The sequence below is a fragment of the Manis pentadactyla genome, chromosome 5 (genome assembly GCF_030020395.1).
Source record: "Manis pentadactyla isolate mManPen7 chromosome 5, mManPen7.hap1, whole genome shotgun sequence".
Classification (NCBI taxonomy): domain Eukaryota; kingdom Metazoa; phylum Chordata; class Mammalia; order Pholidota; family Manidae; genus Manis; species Manis pentadactyla.
The window spans coordinates 34,053,561-34,073,174 of record NC_080023.1 but is presented as its reverse complement, the minus strand read 5'-3'; the positions used below and the strand labels follow the sequence as shown (position 1 = coordinate 34,073,174).

Genomic DNA, 19,614 nt, shown 5'->3' with positions numbered 1-19,614 from the left:
ACTCCTTGATCCATGGACTACAGAATAGATGTTGTGTTAGCAGGCATGCAAACTGCATGAATCTTGTTGTCCATCTGCGTCAGAGCTCTTAGGTGACCACGTGCATTGCCAATGAGCTGTCAGATTTTGAAAGGAATCTTTTTTTCTAAGCAGTAAGTCTCAACAGTGGGCTTAAAATACTCAGTGAACCATGTTGTAAACAGATGTGCTGTTATCCAGGCTTTGTTGTTCCATTTACAGAGCATAGGCAGAGTAGATTGAGCATAATTCTCAAGGGCCCTAGGATTTTTGGAATGGCAAATGAGTATTGGCTTCAACTTCAAGTCACCTGCTGCATTAGCCCCCAGAAAGAGCATTGAAGCGAGGCACTGAATTCTCCTCAATAGCTTTGGAAGTCCTAGATAGCATCTTCTTACAAAAGAAGGCTGTTTTGTCTACATTGAAAATCTATTTTTTAATGTAACTATCTTTATTAATTATCTTAGATCTTTGGGATAACTTGCTGCAGCTTCTGCATTAGCACTTGCTGCATCACCGGCACTTTTATGTTCTGGAGACGGCTTCTTTTCTTAAACTTCCTGAACCAACCTGTGCTAGCCTCCAGCTTTTCTTCTGCAGCTTCTCAGCCTCCATAGAATTAAAGAGAATTAGGACTTTGGTCTAGATTAGATTTGATTTAAGGAAATGTTGTGGCTGGTTTGAAATTCTATCTAGACCACTCAAATTTTCTCTGCATCAGCAATAAAGCTGTTTTACGTTCTTACCATTCATCTGTTCACTGGAGTCGCGCTTTTAATTTCCCTCAAGAACTTTTCCTTTGCATTCGCAATGTGGCTGTTTGGCACTAGCTTTCAGGCTGTCTTGGCTTTCCACATGCCTTCCTCACTAAACTTAGTCATTTATTTCTAGCTTTTCATTTAAAGTGGAGACATGCAACTCTTCCTTTCCCTTGAACACTTAGGGACCATTGTAGGGTGATTCATTGGCCAAATTTCAATACTGATGTGTCTCAGGGAATAGGATGCCCTGAGAAGGAGAGAAATGGGGAAATGGCTGGTCAGTGCAGCAGTCAGAACACACACGACAATTATCTATTAACTTTGCCATCTTTTATGGGCACGGTTCATGGCGCCCCAGAACAATCACAATAGTAACATCAAAGATCACTATTCACAGATCACCATAACAGATATAATAATAATAATAATAATAGTGAAAATCTTTTAAATATTGCAAGAATTACCAAAATGTGACAGAGGTATAAAGTGAACAGATGTTGGAGAAATGGCGCTGATAGACTTGCTTGATGCAGGGTTGCCACAAACCTTCAATTTATTTTTAAAAAAAAGAACAACATCTGTGAAGGGCAGTAAAGTGAAGTACAGTAAAACAAGGTATGCCTGTAATAGGTGCTTAAAAATGCTTTTGATTGTACGAAGGAGAGAATGAAGGGAGAACAATCAGAATTCTTTCCGTGTTTTAATGTAATGTTTTATAGCTTACTAAGAGTCTGTGCACACTCTTGCCTTTAATCTTTTCAGAGACTAAAGGACATATCATGCCTTTTACAGATGAGGAAAGTGAGACTCAGAACTCTCAGATGATGTGCTCAGTGTTGCACAAAGAAAAAGTGATCGCACTATGTCTGAAACCATGAATTCCGAATCCTGGACCAGTGCTTTCCCACTCCTTTTAGTTGCTAATGCGAAAGCCCAATTTTTTTCTTGTTCTGAGGATCACACAGGGAAGGAAGAAGGAAGCTTCAGAAAAAGAGCTGAGAGCCCCTGACCAGTATGGGAGTCTATCTCCTGGTATTTGGAGCCCAGCCAAGCTGTGGAGGACAAAGCAACAACTTTAAGCGTGTTTCAGCAGGTCAATGTCCTAGTGTCCTGGGGCTGCTATAACCTATTACCATGAACTTGCAGACTTGAAACAACAGAAATGTGTTCTCTCACATTTTAGAGGTCAGAAATTCAACATTATTTACCCTGGGCCAACATCGAGGTGTTGGCAGGGCCCTACTGCCTTGGACACCCTGGGGAAGAATCCCTGCCTTGCCTCTTCCAGGTTCTGGTTGCTAATGGCAACCATTGTCCATTAGCATCCAGTCTGTGTCCTTTTTACATAGCCTTCTCCTCTGTATCTGTGAGCTCTCTGCCTCTCCCTTATAGGGACATTTGTGATTAGATGTAGAGCCCACTTAGATAATCCAGGATCATATCCCCATGTCCACATTGTCAGTTTAATCATATCTGCAAAGACCCCTTTTCCTTGTAAGGTAACATTCACAGGTACCAGGGATTAGACCTGATACCTTTGGGACCATTTTTCAACCTACGACAGTCAGCACGGTGGGAACCCTCGCTGGTCCCATGGTGTTCCCCCGGTTCCCTCCCCTCTGGGTGGTACGGTTTATCTGGTATCGTGGAAGGACCTTTGGAGTTTATCCACCCTAGTGGATTCCTGGACCTGCCTCTCTGTGGCTGTGTGGCTCTGGGCAAGTTTCTCACCCTGAGCCTCACTGGGTGTCCTCTTGTGAAGAGATGGAGGCCTCAGAGCCCACCTGCAGCTTGGTAAGAGATAATAAATGAGAGCAGCCGACATGGGCCCGCTGGCCGAGAACCCCGCTCTGTCCACTGTGCTGCCCGCCGCTCAGGCTCCCCTGCAGCCCTGCGCACAGAGGCCTAGAGGCAGTGGATGCTGCCCACTGAGATTCCTAGAGTACCTTCTCCCATTTATTTTTTTCAGTGAAGTTAAAAACACACGATGTTTATTAAATAATTAATCATCCTTCCCTTGAAGTGTTATTTCATTTCATGGGTGAGCAGTTTATTGCCAGAGAACTATGTCTTCCTCCAAAATGATGTATAACATGATTTGGTATCTACACTTTTAGACACTTGAATGTTTTTTCTCTCTGCCACTGAACCTGAAGGTAGTGCCATGCATTCCTTTGCACTCAGTTTCTTCTAAGAGATACACTTGTGCATAGTAGGATGACCTCATACTTTTCCATTTCTAAAGTAGTATGCACACCCTGCTATGTTAGTGCACATAAATTCCAGTAAACTTTAGTATTTGTTAAATACTAAGTATTTAGTAATAAATGCCATTAGGTAATAAGCCTTCACAGCATTAAGACTATGACGAAAAATAAATGATTATATAATTGGCAAGGACACTAATACTGTACAAAGGTATAAACCAAGAAGTACCAAAGCCGTATTTTTAGCTCAGGAGCTTTTGTGGTTTCACATACATTTGTTGTCTATCTTCAGAATCTAAACTTCTGGCCTCATTTGTTTATAAAGCAGTCTCTCTAGACATTTACCTTATATTTAGGAAATTTGCATCTTAATGCTAGGATAGTATGTAGGGGTTATACGCCATCTCTGACCTAATGACATTAGGGGCCTGAAGTGTGGATTGAGAAGAGTCGTGAGACCAGGACCAAGCTTGGTTAGCAGTGCTGTGATCCTTGGTCATGTCTGCTGTGGGCATGGAGCAGAAGGTCCAGGCGTGGCTCAGCATAATAACTGAACAAGTAATTATTGGAAGGAACTTTATTTAGTCCCTTACACAGTCATAGTGCACCCAGAGTAACCAATTAACAGTAACTTTTATTCAGGAAAAGTAAAAAAATGGGGGAAAGGGACCACATACTGAATACTCTCAATACCTAACATCATATCTGAAATTCAGTAATTTCTTGATAAACTTTTACTGAAAGAAGAAAAGGAGAGTCATTTGCCTAGAACACTGTGACCACATTTACAAAGGGAGAGCTGTTTAGGGCCTGATTGGAAATCAGGAGGACTCATAACAGCTCCAGCAGAGTGGTATGCAGTGCTCAGAACCACAAAGAACACCTGTAGTTCACTTGTGGATAAACAGCATAAATGCAGTGTTTGAATATTAAATGCTTAAAACATTTTCACTGTCTAACCACAGACACACAGCAGTTATAACAATGTAGCCTGTTGTTTTTGTTTGTCACACCTCTGGAAGAAATCCAGTGATTTTTATTATTTAAATTCTAACTGCCTCTTACTATTTATGTGTTCATGGACAAATTATGCAACCCTCTCTGTGCCCCAGTTTCATCATCAAATACTACCACTGCCTACCTCCTAGGAGTAAATGGGGCAACCTTGCTAAGAGTTGAGGACAGTGATGGCACATACGTGGGAAGTGCCCTTGGTTCTCTGCCCTCAGTTCCATTCCCTGTCCTCCCCTGCGGTCCTCCAACCCCTGCAAGCTATGTCTGCAGGCTCTGCCTGCGTTCGGCCACCGGGAGGTGCTGAAGGTTGGAGAAAGGAGAAGCCAGGGTTCCTCTCCCCTGGGAGCCTTTTGATCCTGTCTCAAGGCTCCAGCGACCTCTGCACAGGTGCATGGTGGTGATGCTGCCTTGGGCCCTTCAGCCTGGGTGCTTCTTGCTGTTGCTAATCTCTGAGTTGCCTCATTGTCTCTTGTTTGTCTTTCAGCTCTTCATCACCCATGTCACCAATTCCATTAAATTCCCTGTTGCAAATATTTAGAGCAATTTTTGTTTTCCTGGTTGTACCCTAATGAGTAAGACTAGGCAGTCATTTGCGTTGCTCTCATTATTATTGTTATTGCTGTTGTCCTTTCCTCACTCACCTCAGAGGAAACTAGAGGAAACTGAGGCTGAGGAAGTAAATTAACCAGGCTCCCACAGCTGGTGGGTGACAGACCCCAGCGTGAAACCCTTCTCACTAAATCTTTCCTTCTACCAGCCTTTGCATGGGCTGGTATCTTCAACCCTAATTAGTCTGAATTTACACTGTGTTGCATAAGAACCCCCTTCCCTTTTGGGTTCCCACATATTGGAAGATGAGTCTACTTGGACAAGTGCTGAGGAAACAGCCTAACAGCCAGTGATTGCTCTTGGAGTCTGGATAGTAGAGTTGGGGCTGACCTCAGACTTCACGGTGTTCCGCCTCAGTGGAGGCCGGAGTGTTAGCTAAAGATCCATGACTATAAGCAACAGAAAACCATCTGAGTTATGTTAAGCAGAAGATGATTCGATTGTCTCCTGGAACCTGAGGCAGGGGGTGGCCAAGGCTTGAGGACAGAACAGGGCATGAAATAGTGTCACGATGCACTTCTGTTGTTCTGCCTCCTTCTTGGCTTCAGTCTTTTTGCTGCTTCATATGGTAGAAAATGACTGTGTACATTTCTTTTCCAGCCAGTCCAAGGATGTAGTTTGTCAATTCCAAATTCCTGAGGGAAGAAGCTCTCACCCAGCACAGACCAGGCACCCACCCCAGGCTAAATGAACTGGCCAAATTCTCTTCATACTGGGGTCCTGCTGTTGCCACAAGGGTTTGAGTGGGTGTTAGAGTGTTTCCCAGAAAGGGGGCCAGGACAATCAACAAGGGTCTATTATAGAGCTCATTTCAAGATTTCGAACAGCCTAATTAACAATCATGGGGATAGCAACTGCCATATTTGGGTGCCAACCATTTGCTAGATATACTGCTAATAACATATCTGATTTGCTTTTTAATCTTAATCCTTACAGTAGCCTTAGGAGGAAGGTTTTATGATTTACCTATTGTAGATGAGGAGAGGCCAAAAGGAAGATTATGTATCTGTGCAATGTGAAGCTGCACAAGCCAACTAAAATGTTTAGGGTCTTTGCTTCTGTTAAGAATTAGAATCTATCAACTGAGAGTGGCAACACTGCTTAGCTAATGCTAAGGTCAGAAGTGAGTGGCTAGGTGTACCTTTGATTAACAGAGAAAAGTGTTGCAGGGACAAATCAAAGTAGTTTGTGACTTGTATGAGAAATATATTTTAAAATAAGAGGTCCTTGTGACTAAAATAATAAAATGGCTCTTTGGTGATTAAAAGGACCAGTTTGGTCCAGCTCTCACTCTCTAAAAATAAGGGATTTTGCTGGAGGTGAGTAATTTAACTCCTTTGTGGGAAGTTCCTTCAGCTTCTAGGATGGTTCAGAGTTTTGAATTACTGATTCAGCCTTCTGACTATATCAGGAGTGTTTAAGTATGCATTTTCCACTCAATCCATCATGAAGTCATTTCATTTATCAATCAGTGCCATCAGAAGTCATCAAAGTAGTTGAGCTATGGCATTGGCTTCTCTCCTTCTGGTTCATCCTGACACATCTCGCCTGTCATATTTTTCTGGAATTCTGGAAAGGAGACTGCTTACTGTTAAAACAGGTCATTGGATTGTTGCATTCCTGAAGAGAAATTGTAAAACTTGCTTAAGTGAAACAGTTTCTCCTCTTCTGCTCAAAGAGTTTTCTACGTGAGTGGAGAAAGTACAATATGTGGTCTACAAGACCAGTGCTGCCCAAACCTGAATCGGTTGTAGATCCTTATAAAGCACAGACTGCTGAGTCCCATCCTCAGAGTTTCTGATTCAGAATATGTGGAGAAGGGCCTGAGGACTTGTATTTTAAAAAGGTTGCAGGTTTTATCTGTGAGCCACACTTTGAAAACCACTGCTCTAGGCTGAAGAGAGAATTCGCTGAGAATAGGCATAAATGCTTTCAGTCTTGTAGCTTTAAGAGAAAGTGATGGAGGGGGCAGATCTGCTCATCAGTCTGTTTAGCCAGAAGGCTCTATCCTTTATTTGGGGAACTCAATTTGGAATACCTGAGTTTCCATTAAGGGGGAAAGATAATACACTGAGGAGGATTTACTATTATGATAATTAAGCTTAAAATTTAGGGTTCCTTGTGATGCCCTGGGAGGGAGCCTAGCAAAGAGTTCACAAGGGTTTTGTAAAATTTGCAAGTGGAAGATATTTTTATATTCTTTTTCTTAAGGAAGGCCTGAGAAATTATCCAAACTGTATTTCCCATAAAATCAGAATCACCTCTAGTAAAATTGACTAATATGTGAAAGGAATACAGTTTGTAACAGAAGTTTTCTGTAGGCTAAACAATCTCTAAGTGCCAGAAATAAGGGTGGGTGGGGACATCTCACAAGAGAAGTCTCATCTGTGAAAATTCCGTAGAACTTAATTGAATGAGCTCAATGGAGCATTTAGGCAGATGAAAATCCAAGTTCACCTTAGCTCACCCACTAAGTGATCAGCTTGCTATGTGTGCTGTATTTAATTTTATTTATTATGTTTTCAATTTTTTTTTTTTTTAATGATGAGCAGGCGATTTGAAGAATGAGACAGGCTCAAGTTATGGCTTCATCTCTTATAAATACATTCAGTCATTCTCTTGGGGCTATTTTGTCTGTACAAAGGAGATGGTAATAATAATTGCAAAGTTAATAGGGCCAATGGGGTAATGAAATGACAGATATGAAGTAACATTTGTTCATATCTGAAAATAGAAAATGCTAGTAATTAGTAGTTATACAATGCTACACAGATAGTACACTAACAGTTCATATTAATTGAATGACTAAAGAGCCATTATTCTAGCTCAAGAGTCAGCACACTTTATCTGTAAAAGACCAGACTAAATTTTTTAGATTTTGCACATCATTCTGTCTCTGCCTTAAGTACTTAACTCTGCCACTGTTTGGCAACAGTAACTGTGTAAATAACAAGATATAAATGAATGGATGTGACTGTCTTCCAATAAAGCTCTACTTACAAAAAACAAGAGCAGCTATGCTAGATTATGTACCAAAATTTATCCAGAATGCTACTGTCCTTCATAATTAGGAGCTTCCAGTTGAGCATGAAGAGAAAATGAATACTAGTGGTTATAAATGCTGTTTTATTTAAAGTTAGCATTGAAGGATCAAAATGCTGGCAAATTTTATCTCCTTTCCATAGACCTCTGACATAGCTGATATCTCTTTGGGGAATGAGGGCACCTAAGGGGCATAGGGAAGGCAAAGTGGGGAGAGGAAGGGAGTCAAGGTTTAGACCAGATAAGAGTCAAAACACCAGCTTTTGCTTTTTCTGATTCCTGGTGCTGGAGGTGTAGGAACTGGGTGAACTCCTGCTTAAGCTCTGGTATTCAGCCTCAACAGTAAGGTCCTGAGAATGGAGTTTTGTGACCACCAAGACATTAAGTGGTTCCATTCTGTAATCTTCTGATTCTTTTTTACAGATCACTGATATGCTCAGGTTTGTAAACATTGGAAAACTGTTATAAACCCAGCAAAAGATAGTTGCCTGGACATCTTAGAAGGAACGTTAATCATGAATCACAAATAAAGTTGCTATAAATATTTGCATATCGCTTTTTGTGTAAATATAAGTTTCCACTTCTTTTGGGTAAGTGCCTAGGAATGAGGTTGCTGCATTGTATAGTAATGGTATGTATAGCTTGACAGAAACTGCTGAACCATGTTTTGAAGTCTGCCATTCCTACCAGCAGTATAAGAGAGTTCCAGCCGGTTAGTACCCTCACCAGCACTTGGTATTGTCAGGTTCCTGCTTGTGGGTTTTGTTGTTCTTCTTCTAACATTCTAAAATGTTAACTTATAGTGGTTTTAATCTGCCTTTGTCTAATGATTTTGAGCATCTTCCACGTCTTTATGAAACCCTGTATCTTCTTTTCTGAAGTGTCTGTCTAAATTTTTTGCCCACTTAAAAAACTGGATTGTTTGCTTTGTTGTTATTCATAATGGCCCCAAACTGTAAACGATACAAATATCCATCATCTGGTAGATGGATAAACAAACTATGGTACATCCATACAATGAAATTCTCAGCAGTAAAAGGGAATGAACCAACTGATACACTCAACAGTTATGCTCAGTGAAAGAAGCAAGATTCAGAAGCTATGTATAATATGGTTCCATTTATATGACATTTGGGGAAAGGCAAAACTATAGGGACAGAAACCAGAAAAGTGGTGGGCTAGAGGTGAGGGAAAAATACAATTTATCCCAAGAACTTCTCTTTGCTCCACTCTGCCAGCTCCTGCCCTCTTATGCCTGCCCTCTCCTTCCCAACCATGGATTTAGGATCAATCTAAGCTTGGCCCTCCATTTTCATTCCTGAGTGGGCATGAGGACAGCCTGGCTTTGTCTTCACCCTCATGCTTTCATGGCTTCTGCACATCCCTGCAATTCTGCTTGCTAGAGAGAGCAAGCTGGAGGGTTGAAGAGGGGGATATGAGCAGACATATTTTAAGAATTGAGTGTTGTGCTGTTCCTATTAGGATTCTGAATCGTAGAGGGTAATGATTTATGCTCACCTCCTACCACCTGGCAGGTGGAAACATGTGAACAATGGGGTGAGATGGAGGGAGGAGGGTTAAGTCAAATCTCTACAGTACAGTCAATGCCAGGGAATTGCCCACTGTCTTTGGTCTAGGGGAAGGTTCTGTCTGCTGAATATCGCATAAAGAAAATGAACTGTGCTCCCTACCAAGGGCTTGGAAATGTCTTCCACTTACAAAGATTTTTGTTGTACACATTTGTTTTAAATAGTCCTTGTTTTAACAGGCAGAACAGGAAGATTACAGACCATTGGGTGGGAGAATTTTTTTCCCCAAAATTTCTGTTAGAGATGAGTTGAAGAGAAACTATGGTAAAACCTTGAGGTCTCTGAGAGTGGAAGTTGCATCCTTTTATGTGAGTGCAGGCAAAGCTTCTGCCATATCTGATGTGTTGGGCTGTAGAGATTTTCTTCTACAACTGCACGTTACGGGTTCCTTCAGGAGCAACTGTCAGGTACACAGGCCTGTAAACTAACTTGGGAATTATTTCCCTTGGTCTACAATTTACTGGCTTTCCAGTTCCCAGTTCATTGTAGATCTGAGTTTGCGTTCTTTTTGGTGTTTGTTTATGTGGCCATTGTTTGGCTAATTTGCGTTAGGGTTCTTGCCAGTTAGGTGGAGCCTCCCGGAGCAAATCATCAGCATTTCCTGGGAGGTCTCTAGAAGTGCAGACCCCACCCCAGACTCTACTGACTCTACTGAGTCAGTCAGCCTTTTACCATATCCCCAGAGGACACATTTGCATGTTGAAGTTTAAAGGCTCTGATCTAGGTCAATGTCATGCCTAAACATGCCACCTGCTCTGTAGATAACCTTGTTAGGATCATGCGTGACCCTCAGAAATGCATCCCTGGTGAATTCTCCTGTTGCTTATGTAGATTGAATGTGGCTGCATGCTGCTTTGCTACAACTGAACTGTATTTAGTAAGTGCTCAGTGCTGAGCTGGGTGCCAAAGATACAAAATGAAATAAGCAACAGTTTAGCTTCCAGGAACTGAGAGTTTGCTGGGAGACACAGAAGAACCACAGCATTGCATTATCTGTTGTCATTATCTATGTCCTTGGACTTCCTTCAGGAAACAAGTCTCTCAATGTGCAGTCCACAGGCTGCCTGCCTCTGAATCCTTCAGGTGCTTATGTTCAAAGAGCAAGGGGTCCAGCCCTACTGAATTACACTGTTGGGGTAAGCCCTGATATCTTCACTTTAATGATTATTATGCACATTATAATTTGAGATCCACTGATCTAGGCGCTGCTTTCATATCCTTGGCAGTTGTGCGGTCCGATACAAAGGGATGTTTAAATACAATCTCATATATACAAGGAGTCATTCAAAGTTTCCCTTAGCCTCCAGGTTCAAAGCTGCTTTTATCTTTGGGTGAGGCAATATAAGGGACTTTGTGGATGGTATTTAAGGATTGTTCAAATTCACATTTATACATTTTCTGTAAAACATGTTTTCTAGGAGCAAAGTAAAATGCTTTGTTCTATAATGAGTTAACAGGGTGAACACTGTTATGACAGTCCTGCGACTTTCTTGTTTAATGTTTATACTCATCTTTTCAAACAAATCGAAATTAGATTATGGCTGTTGCACATTATAGCTGTTGTTATCCAGTTTAAATGCAGGTCTGAAGAGAATAAAATTGATTTTCCTGTGCTACCTGGGGACATCTTAGGTTACTGGTGTGCTGGTTGAATTTTCAATTAGGTTTGTACAGAGGAAAGGAAAGATTAGTGGTGGATTTTTTTTATTTTCTTAATGCATTATGTAAATAATGTACTATTTCATTCTAATTAGGGAATCAGATGACTTTTAAAAGTTTGGTGATCTTCTATATTTTAATGTAGAGCATGTCAGGGTTTTAAAGTGGATAATAATTTTGAAGACCATTTTTATTTTTAGAAAGAAAAAAAGAATAGAGTAGAACACCATTATAACACTGTTACTACAGTAACAGCTATCTTGTTTTTCAGGGAATGAGCTATAATATGTACCAGAATTTCACAGATAATTGAACCTATCTTTTATAAACCAAACCTTTTAAAAAATTACCTTCAATCTACAAACACCTCTTGCGTACCTGCTCTGTGTAAGGACAGCACACAATGCTAGGGATTCAGAGTTGCTCTGACATCAGTCCTTTGTAGAAACAGATGTTTCAATGCCACTAACTGCTCTGAAAGCAGAGTACTGGGTCAGAGAACACAAAGCCAAGCATGACAAGCGCTGTGGAGGAGGAGGCTTCGTGGTAGAGGGGACATTTGTTCTGGCCCTTGACTCAGAAATAGGAGTTAGCAAAATGGAAATTTATTCTTGAAACTGTAAAGGCATTACATGCTCATTTTAAAAGTACCTATAGAAAAATATTAATCTGTTAAATTTGATCATTATGAAGTATATTAAGCACTTTACTGTGTGTCAGGAAATATGCTTGCTGTAGAAAATACAATGGGGTATCGTCCACAAGACCACTCTCAGGTTTGATAATTCATTAGTAGGACTTGAGAACTCACTGCAAGCTGTTATACTCACAGTTACGGTTTATTACAGCTAAAGGATACAAATGAAAATCAGCCAAGGGGAGAGGTATATAGGGCAGAGTCCAGGGAATTTCCAAACGTGGAGCTTCCGTTTCCCTCTCCTGGTGGAGTCATGGACAGCATAACTTCCCCAGCACTGATGTGTGATACTATGCACAGAGTAGTACCAGCTAGAGAAGTTCATCAGAGTCCTAGTGTCCATAATTTTTTATTAGGACTCCATCATATAGCATGGTTGATGGCCCACATAGCTGATCTCAGTCTTTAGCCCCTCCAGAGGTAGAACTGAAGCCGAATGACCCAAAACTCCTACCCTAAATCACATTATTAGGCTACCTAGTGAGAGCCAAGAACCACAGGTGAACAAAAACACTCCTATTAGGGATGACGTTCCATGGTCTGAGCGATTTACCTCCAGAAGCTGAGCGCCAAGGCCAAACCTCTTTGGCTACGGTTGAATTCTTTCCCATACAGGAACAAAATCAGACACCATAAAAAGTTGGTAAGTGTAGTAAAGAAGTTTATAAAATTCACCTTAAAGTGAAGGAAACGAGGACTATGAAGGAAAAATCTGGGATGCTTGTGGGGATGAGGTAGCCAGTACAGCCAGTTAGGAGGATATTCCCGAGGAAGTGGACTGAGTTATAAAGGATGAAAGGATTAGCCAGGTGAGCAGTGCATTGAAGAGCATTTCAGGAAGAGGGAACAGATAGTGTGAAGGCTATGAGGTGGGAAGCAGCTGGGCATGTTCCAGAAACTGGAAGGAAAAGATGAGGCTGAAGCAGAGAGAAAGGGGGAATGGTGATTGCAGTGTCAACTAGAGAGAGAAGTAAGGACCAGATCCTGGATGGCCTAAGAGACCCAGGAAGTGACTATGGACTGTATCTCCAGTCAATGGGAAGCCACTATGTGGTTTTAAAGCAGAACCATGGACGCTCAGATTCGTGACTTATTTTTTAAAGGGACACATGTGTGGATGCTGTGAGAATAGCCGGTCCTGGACAGGAGTGGAAACAGGGAGTGTTAGAAGACTATTACAACTATCCCAGTGAGAGAACTAGGTGGCTGGAACTAGGGTGGTGGCCATGGAGTTGGAGAAAGGGGCACGAGTTTGAGAGAGCGGTGGGAAGTTGAGTTAGCAGGACTTGTCAAGCATGACTTCCCTGCCAGCAGACTCAGCCGTCACCTGTGGGCATCTGGCAGCTCCGTCTGACTTTCTGCTTCTGCGCTGCTATAGGCTGAGTGTCAGATAACCAAACTCACTAGAACTGTGTATAAGGAAGGACAGGCAGCCTCTGCAGGGGTGACAGTTAAATCCTGTGAACTTAGTTCATGTCTTGGGACTTGGTGGTGTCTATTCTGGCTGCTTGAACCCTAAGCCTCAAACTTACCCTCACCTCCAGTTTGGCTTGTGTTCCAAACAACTGTGGTTGCCAGAGCAGTTCATTGTGAATGACTCTTCTAAATAACTGGGGTATTCCTGTCATAGATTCAGATACACTGTGAGTTAAATCATGGCCCCCTTGAAAGACAACTACTAACCAGAAAAACATAATATAAAATTGTCCGCACAGAGCCTGGCACCTAGGAAGAGCTTACTAAATGGTGAGCAAACAAGTAGATGTTTAGTTCTCTTTTAAAACATGAACATTCAAAAGAGAGTTCCCAGTACCAGATCTCTAGTTACATCTCCTTGATCTTCCATGCATATTGTTTTTTCTATTCCTTTTCCTCTAAAAGAAGTGAATGGTTTGAATACAGCCAAAAACATGGCTGTTGTCTCCTTACTATTTAACTTTAATTGCTCTGTCAAATAACTTATTCTTGCCTAGAAACAATTAGAAAGAGGAATCACTTTGAGTGCACACAGAATACATACTGTAAGAGACCTTGGATTTTCCTTTCAAATTCTATTTCGGCCAGGGGTTGGCCAGCACTCTTATTTAAAATGCGGGCACTTAGCCCGGTGAACTCTTTTTTTTGCTTCCCTGTTTTGGAAGGTGGCAGGGGCTGCTCAGCTGGAGACGACAATGTTGGGATGCTAGCATCATCTTGGCTTCAAGTTAGCAGTAAACAGAAGGTGACTTAAGAGAAGCCGAGATCAGAAAGGTCTGTCAGGGTGTACTACTGTTTGGTGCTTCGTGTAAATTGGAAGGGAACCTGTGAAAACTACCTTTTAGCTCAGTTCAAAACTTGCTTCCCGATTTACCAAACCACAGTTTGCTTCTGCTTTGTCTTGACATTGCCAAGGCTTTCTGGCTGTGCTTTGCAGTACTCCTCGCCCCCATCCCAAGCCCACCCGTCCCAGCACGCATCAGGCAGGGTCTATGAGAAACCCGAAACCGGGTCCACGGCATCAACTTTCTAAAGAGGTTCGGTGGGATTAGAAGGAACATTCCAAGTCAAGCCCTGGGAGTCCAAAAAGGGGTATGTTCGTCGTAGTAAGGGAGTACGCTGGCGATGGGCGTATTCCACCCCTGTCTTTGCCCGCCCTGGGACAGGCCCTGGAGCAGCTGGCGGAGTCACCTGGCGGAAGCACCTGGCGGGAGCGCCGCACCCGGCTGGGCGCGCGGGCAGCGGCCCACGCGTCTCCCCAGCAGCCAATGAGCGGCGGCGGCGGGCGGGCCCGGCGCGGGGAGGCGCGGCTATCGTTCGCTTCAACTTAAGACAAGAGCCCCGGGTCGGCTGGTGCGGCTGCTGCTGGCCTCGTCCCAGCACGGAGAGCGGCATCCCTACCCAGCCCCGGAGCCGCCCGGAAGGCCACCGGGAGGAGCGAGCGAGGGGGCAGCGCGCCTTTGTCTGCAGGTGTGTGCGGAGGTGACTACCGGGGGAGGAACCTGAGCTCGCTCGCTCGCTCGCGGTGACAGCGGGGCGGGACAAAGGCTGCGTCCCCTGCTCGGGAGTCCGCGCTCAGTGAGGTGCTGGCCCGGGCCGCTGGAAGGGCGGCGGACGGGTCTTTCCGCCTGGCAGGAGAGCAGGGTGAGGATGGTATGAAGGGGGTGCGGATCCTGGAGGATGCAGGAGTCGTTGGGTGCCAACTGACCTCAGCAGGTAGCTGCTCAGTGGATGGCTGTTTGGATGGTCTGCATCGGGCATTTCTGTTGTGGCCAGTGTTATTATTGAGTAAATGAGTGCATTCATCTCACATGCCTTCTGATGAATCCCATTTATGTTTTCCTGTCTATAGGAGGAGTGAAAAATAATTGCAGGATCTTGGTAATCCAGTTTGGATTAAAAGCAATATCCTTTGGTGTAGAAAGACAGTGGATTTCTAAATAATTTTAGTTATATGATTTAGAATATCAGTGTGACTTCCATGTGAGAAAATGTCTCAAATTCCCAAAATGTAGAAAAGCAGTCAGCTTATCACGGGCCTCCTCTTAGCATGAAAAAGGAATTTTTTTGAAAAGGAAAACATATGAGTTAAATATTGCATATAACACTTGATTGGATTCCAAGGGAATCTGTGTCTTTTCTGTTATCTGGTTCCCTTTATCAATATTGTAACCAGGCACGTCTATCGATTCCCTAATTAATGTGTGGCTGTGAATCTTCATTACTGCCTTGGGTGGGAGAAGGCGAGGAGCAGACAATCCCATTAATCTTTTTCTTTCTTTTTATAACTGCAGCTGCAGCCTGGCTTTAACTTGTGTCCTGAATGGCGGGTTCTACCGCCTGTTTTCCTGATATTCTCTTTGTGGTTTTCTTAAACCACTGGGCAGTCAGTCCTTCCTCCAGCCAGTCTCTGACACAAAAGCAGTTTGTAAGTTTTCTTCCCAAAGTTCAGATCTCTGCTACTTCCTTTGGTTGTTATTTGCTTTGTGAAAGAAATTGTTAGTTGTCTTAAGCTCTTTCCCAAGAAGTTAGAAGTGCAATGTTCTGTGAAGAAAACAGCCCTAAGTCCATATGTACAAATTTTGCCTCTAATTTTGTAAAAGTTATTGGTGGGCTCTGTTGTCCAAAATGAAAAGTGAATACAAAGCTTAATGGGCAAAAGATTATCCACAAAGCTTTGTTCAAGAGGGTGCAGTGGTTCTTGGCTCAGCCGTGAGCTGAGCAAAGGCATGGGCTGTGTGCTGTTGGTCAGGATTTCCACCTTCTGACAGCTGGTACATTTATGAGTTCTGTCATTGTAGCTAGTCCTAGCTTTTGAACAATGATGATAATTTATTTAACAAGTATTTACCTGCTATGTACTGGGCATGCCCACTAGTGATTAAATGGGAAATGCAACAAGTACGCCTGCTTTTTTGGAGCTCACACTGTGCTGGTATGGGGCCAAGTCCTCTGAACTGGAGCGTAGCTGGGAAGCAGTGTGAATGACACTGAGGTGAGCCAGGAGGCTGTTGCTGCCAGCTGCTGCCCTGGAGGTCGGCTCAGCGCAGGGCTGGAGGCACACACAGGTGGGGCCCCAGTCTCCTCTGTTCCAATGGGTGGAAATATTAGAGTAGTGGATTTTTGTGCCCTGGAGTTGGTCTTCTTGAACCTGCTTCCCTTGTTCAGGGATACCTCTTAAAAACAGTCTGTGACTGCAAGGAGGGCCAGAAGCTGAGTTCTAAAAGAGTTTGAACAATGGCATTGTTTATTTCAGTGCGGTAATTCTAGTCTGTTTCAAAAACTGTCAGTCATGCAGTTTCCAGGTCTCACCTCAACAATTTTCATTCTGAACAGCTTCTCAGGGAAATGAATTTCAGTCTGTGCCACTGACACTGCAAAGTTTCACATCTGTCCACAGTCTCCCAAGTGTGAAGAGTTGAATCCTAGGTTCAAAGACCTAGGATTTTAGGGAGTGTACTGATGGCATAAACATCTTTCTTTTCTGGGTTTCCAAACTTCCACAAATCCCTAGGGTCACATGAAAACATACTAAATAGTAATGTAATTTGCTCTCTTCTAATTGCCCATGTTAAATAAAGAATATAACATTTTTGAAAAATTCTTAGACCTTTGGATTCTCCTGGTCCTAACATAGTACCTAGCATGGGATGCTTTATAAACAATCGAGTTGTCAAATGGGCATATAAATGAATACAGATGAAAATATTTTAATTTCTACATTTAGGGTTTAACTATGACCATCACATGTACTTGATATTCATAATCTATAGGTTAATTTGCTGTGCAGCAGATGTGGAACATCTGCTACATGTCAGGCATCTTGTGAGGTGTACATGAGGGAATGAGACAGGGTTCAAAGAGGTAAGAGGTAAGCCAGAAAAACAGTTCAGGAGGCATGATGGTCGAGGCTGTAAGGACCGTGAAGATGGTCACCAGCACAATGCAACAGAGTATAGATCAGTGGGAAAAGGGGCAGCCTTCCTGGGAGGTGACATATGAGCTGAGCTTAAAGACTGAGAATAAGTCAGGTTTGTGGGGAGTCAAGTAGGATCTGAGAGGAGGCCAGCATGGCTGGATCCGGCAGCAAGTATGCACTTGGGTATAAGAGGTAGGTGGGGACAAGATCATACAGGGCTTTGTGGCTACGGTTGAGGATTTGGGTTTTCTTTTTAATGCTGTGAGAAGTCTTTGAAGGGTGGTAACCAACAGAGTGCTATGATCTCATTTATTCCATTAAAAAAGATCTCAGTGCCTACTCTTAGGGAGTAGATGTTGGGGCAGAAGTGGAAGCTGGGGATCAGTTAGCAAGTCCTAGTCCAGGAAGAATCAAAGCAGTGGCAGAAGGGATGGAGAGAAGTGGGTTGTAGAGATTGAATGGGCAGGATTGAATATAGAAGACTGCAGGCAGAGGAGTTATCTAGGACCACACCTGGATTTTTAGATTCAGTGTTTGTGCCTGCTGGAAATACATATTAATGGAAATATAAGTTGTTTAGCAATGGAGCAATGGAGGAACTCAGTTGTTTTTTTTATTTAAGTATTGTTGATATACAGTCTTTTATGTTGGTTTCAAATATACAACAGAGTGGTTCAACAGTTACCCGTATTGTTAAATCCTCACCCCCTCTAGTGAGGTCACTATCTATCAACGTAGTAAGATGTTGCAGAATCATTAACTGTATTTTCTGTGCTGTACTACCATTCCATGACCAACTTATATTGTGGCTGCAAATTATTGTGGCCCTTTATCCCCATTCCCCTTTCCCCTACCCCAACCCCTTCCCCTTGGTAACCATTAGACCCTTCTCTGTGTCTATGAGTCTACTGCTATTTTGAAACAACTCACTTTCAATTTATGCTGTATCAAGACTTTGACTTAATATTTTTAATTCTCCAGTGTGGATGAGCATGCATACCCATGGAGTGCTGTGCATTTGGCTATTTCTCCAAGACATTTCACCATTCATTGCTCTAACTATCTTTCTCAACTGGTAATCAGACCTTTGATCATTTCCTTTGTTCTGTCATTAAAATAAAGGATCGAAGTAAGAAAGAAGACTGGTTTAAGTTTTAACTCATGTGGAATTACTCTACCTTTGCTCCCAGTTTTAGAAGAAACTATTGATAATTGCATTTGAAGTTAATGTATTTAACATGCAACATTCTCTGTGATTCTGATATATTATCATAAATAAAATTTTGTCTCATGTATTTCAAATCAGAAAGTGTATGTAGGGGGGTCATGGGGAAGGAAGTATAGCACAGAGAAGACAAGTAGTGACTCAGTAGCATCGTACTATGCTGATGGACAGTGACTGTGATGGGGTATGTGGTGGGGATGTGATAATGGGGGTATGTAATAGCCACAATGTTGCTCATGTGATTGTATATCAATGACACCTTAATAAAAAATAAAAAAATAAAAGATAAAAAAATAAATACATAAATATAAATATACATACATACATACATATATATATATATATATATATATATATATATATACGATTATTTTTTTTGAAAAGATTCCTTAGTAACTTTGCAGGAAATTCACTGAGCATTTGTGAGCTGGAAAGCCATTTTTTCCTTGTATCTGTAAAGTAGAGGAATGACATATTTGGTTTCTGATGGGATTTTTTTGTACCTTCCTCCTAACTTCAGATTTATGAACTTGCAGGTTCACAGTGTCTGTGTCAGTAAACTTTCGTTTTGAAACCAACTTTGGTTTGGTTTTGAAAAAAAAAATTGATGAAGAAAAGACTCCTTCTATAGTCAGAAGTGTAGGTAGATGAGAAGAGTCAGACGTGACTAGGGCTGTCAACCCTTCTGATCTGAAAGCCTGGACTAGTTACCCTAGAATATGTAAGCTTGTCTGGGGATGAATAAATTATGACAGTTTAAATAATTATGACAGAGGGAAAGCAGCTGCAGAGAGCACAGTTGACATTAGGGCTGATTTGGCCTGATTCTGTCAAGTCACAGCATACATCTGTTTGCCAGGTTACATGAACATGCTGTTCTCAAGCAGTCTAGTGTGTTGTGTTTTTTTTATTTTTCTCTCCCAGCCCCCCAGGTGCCCCTCCAAAAAAAACATTCTAAGAAAAATATTACAAATGCCATTCATAGCCTGCTAGTGACCTTTTTGAAATAAAATGGTTGGGACAGAGGGTTCCACATTGATTCTGGTTTTCCTGTGGGATGTCCATGTAAGATTTCAGTTGAGCAAAAGGTTTTTGTTTCTAAAGAAGTTGCAAATTGGAATAGCTCTTATTCCTGCAACTGGGTTAAACAGTTTCTCGCTGGTCCTGGAGTCTTGTCACCTAGAACAAGGAGTATTCCAGCATCTCAACCAGTCACACAGGTTTCATGTATGCTTGGTTTACTGCTCTGTTGTTAGTATCTTGAAATTCTTAATAATTTTTTCACATGAGACCTCCCACTTTCATTTTGCACTGGGCTCCACAAATTATTTAGCTGGTTCTGTTGTCGATGTTTGTTCCACGTAGTAAGTTGCATCTTGAATCAGGTTGTCCCTAAGC

At 42.2% G+C, this 19,614-nt stretch overlaps 1 protein-coding gene across 8 annotated transcripts in view; it reads left to right on the top strand.

Annotated features, from left to right (window-relative positions):
- APBB2 (amyloid beta precursor protein binding family B member 2) overlaps positions 1 to 19,614 on the top strand; it is a 395,114-nt gene that overhangs the window by 340,679 nt on the left and 34,821 nt on the right. Inside the window, exon 1 of one of the 8 annotated variants that reach the window (XM_036908555.2) lies at positions 14,399 to 14,542. The exons of the other annotated variants lie outside the window; for them this stretch is intronic. The gene's annotated coding sequence lies outside the window, so the exon portion shown is untranslated. Of the gene's footprint in view, positions 1 to 14,398; positions 14,543 to 19,614 lie in introns of those variants that run through there. 8 annotated transcript variants of the gene reach the window in all.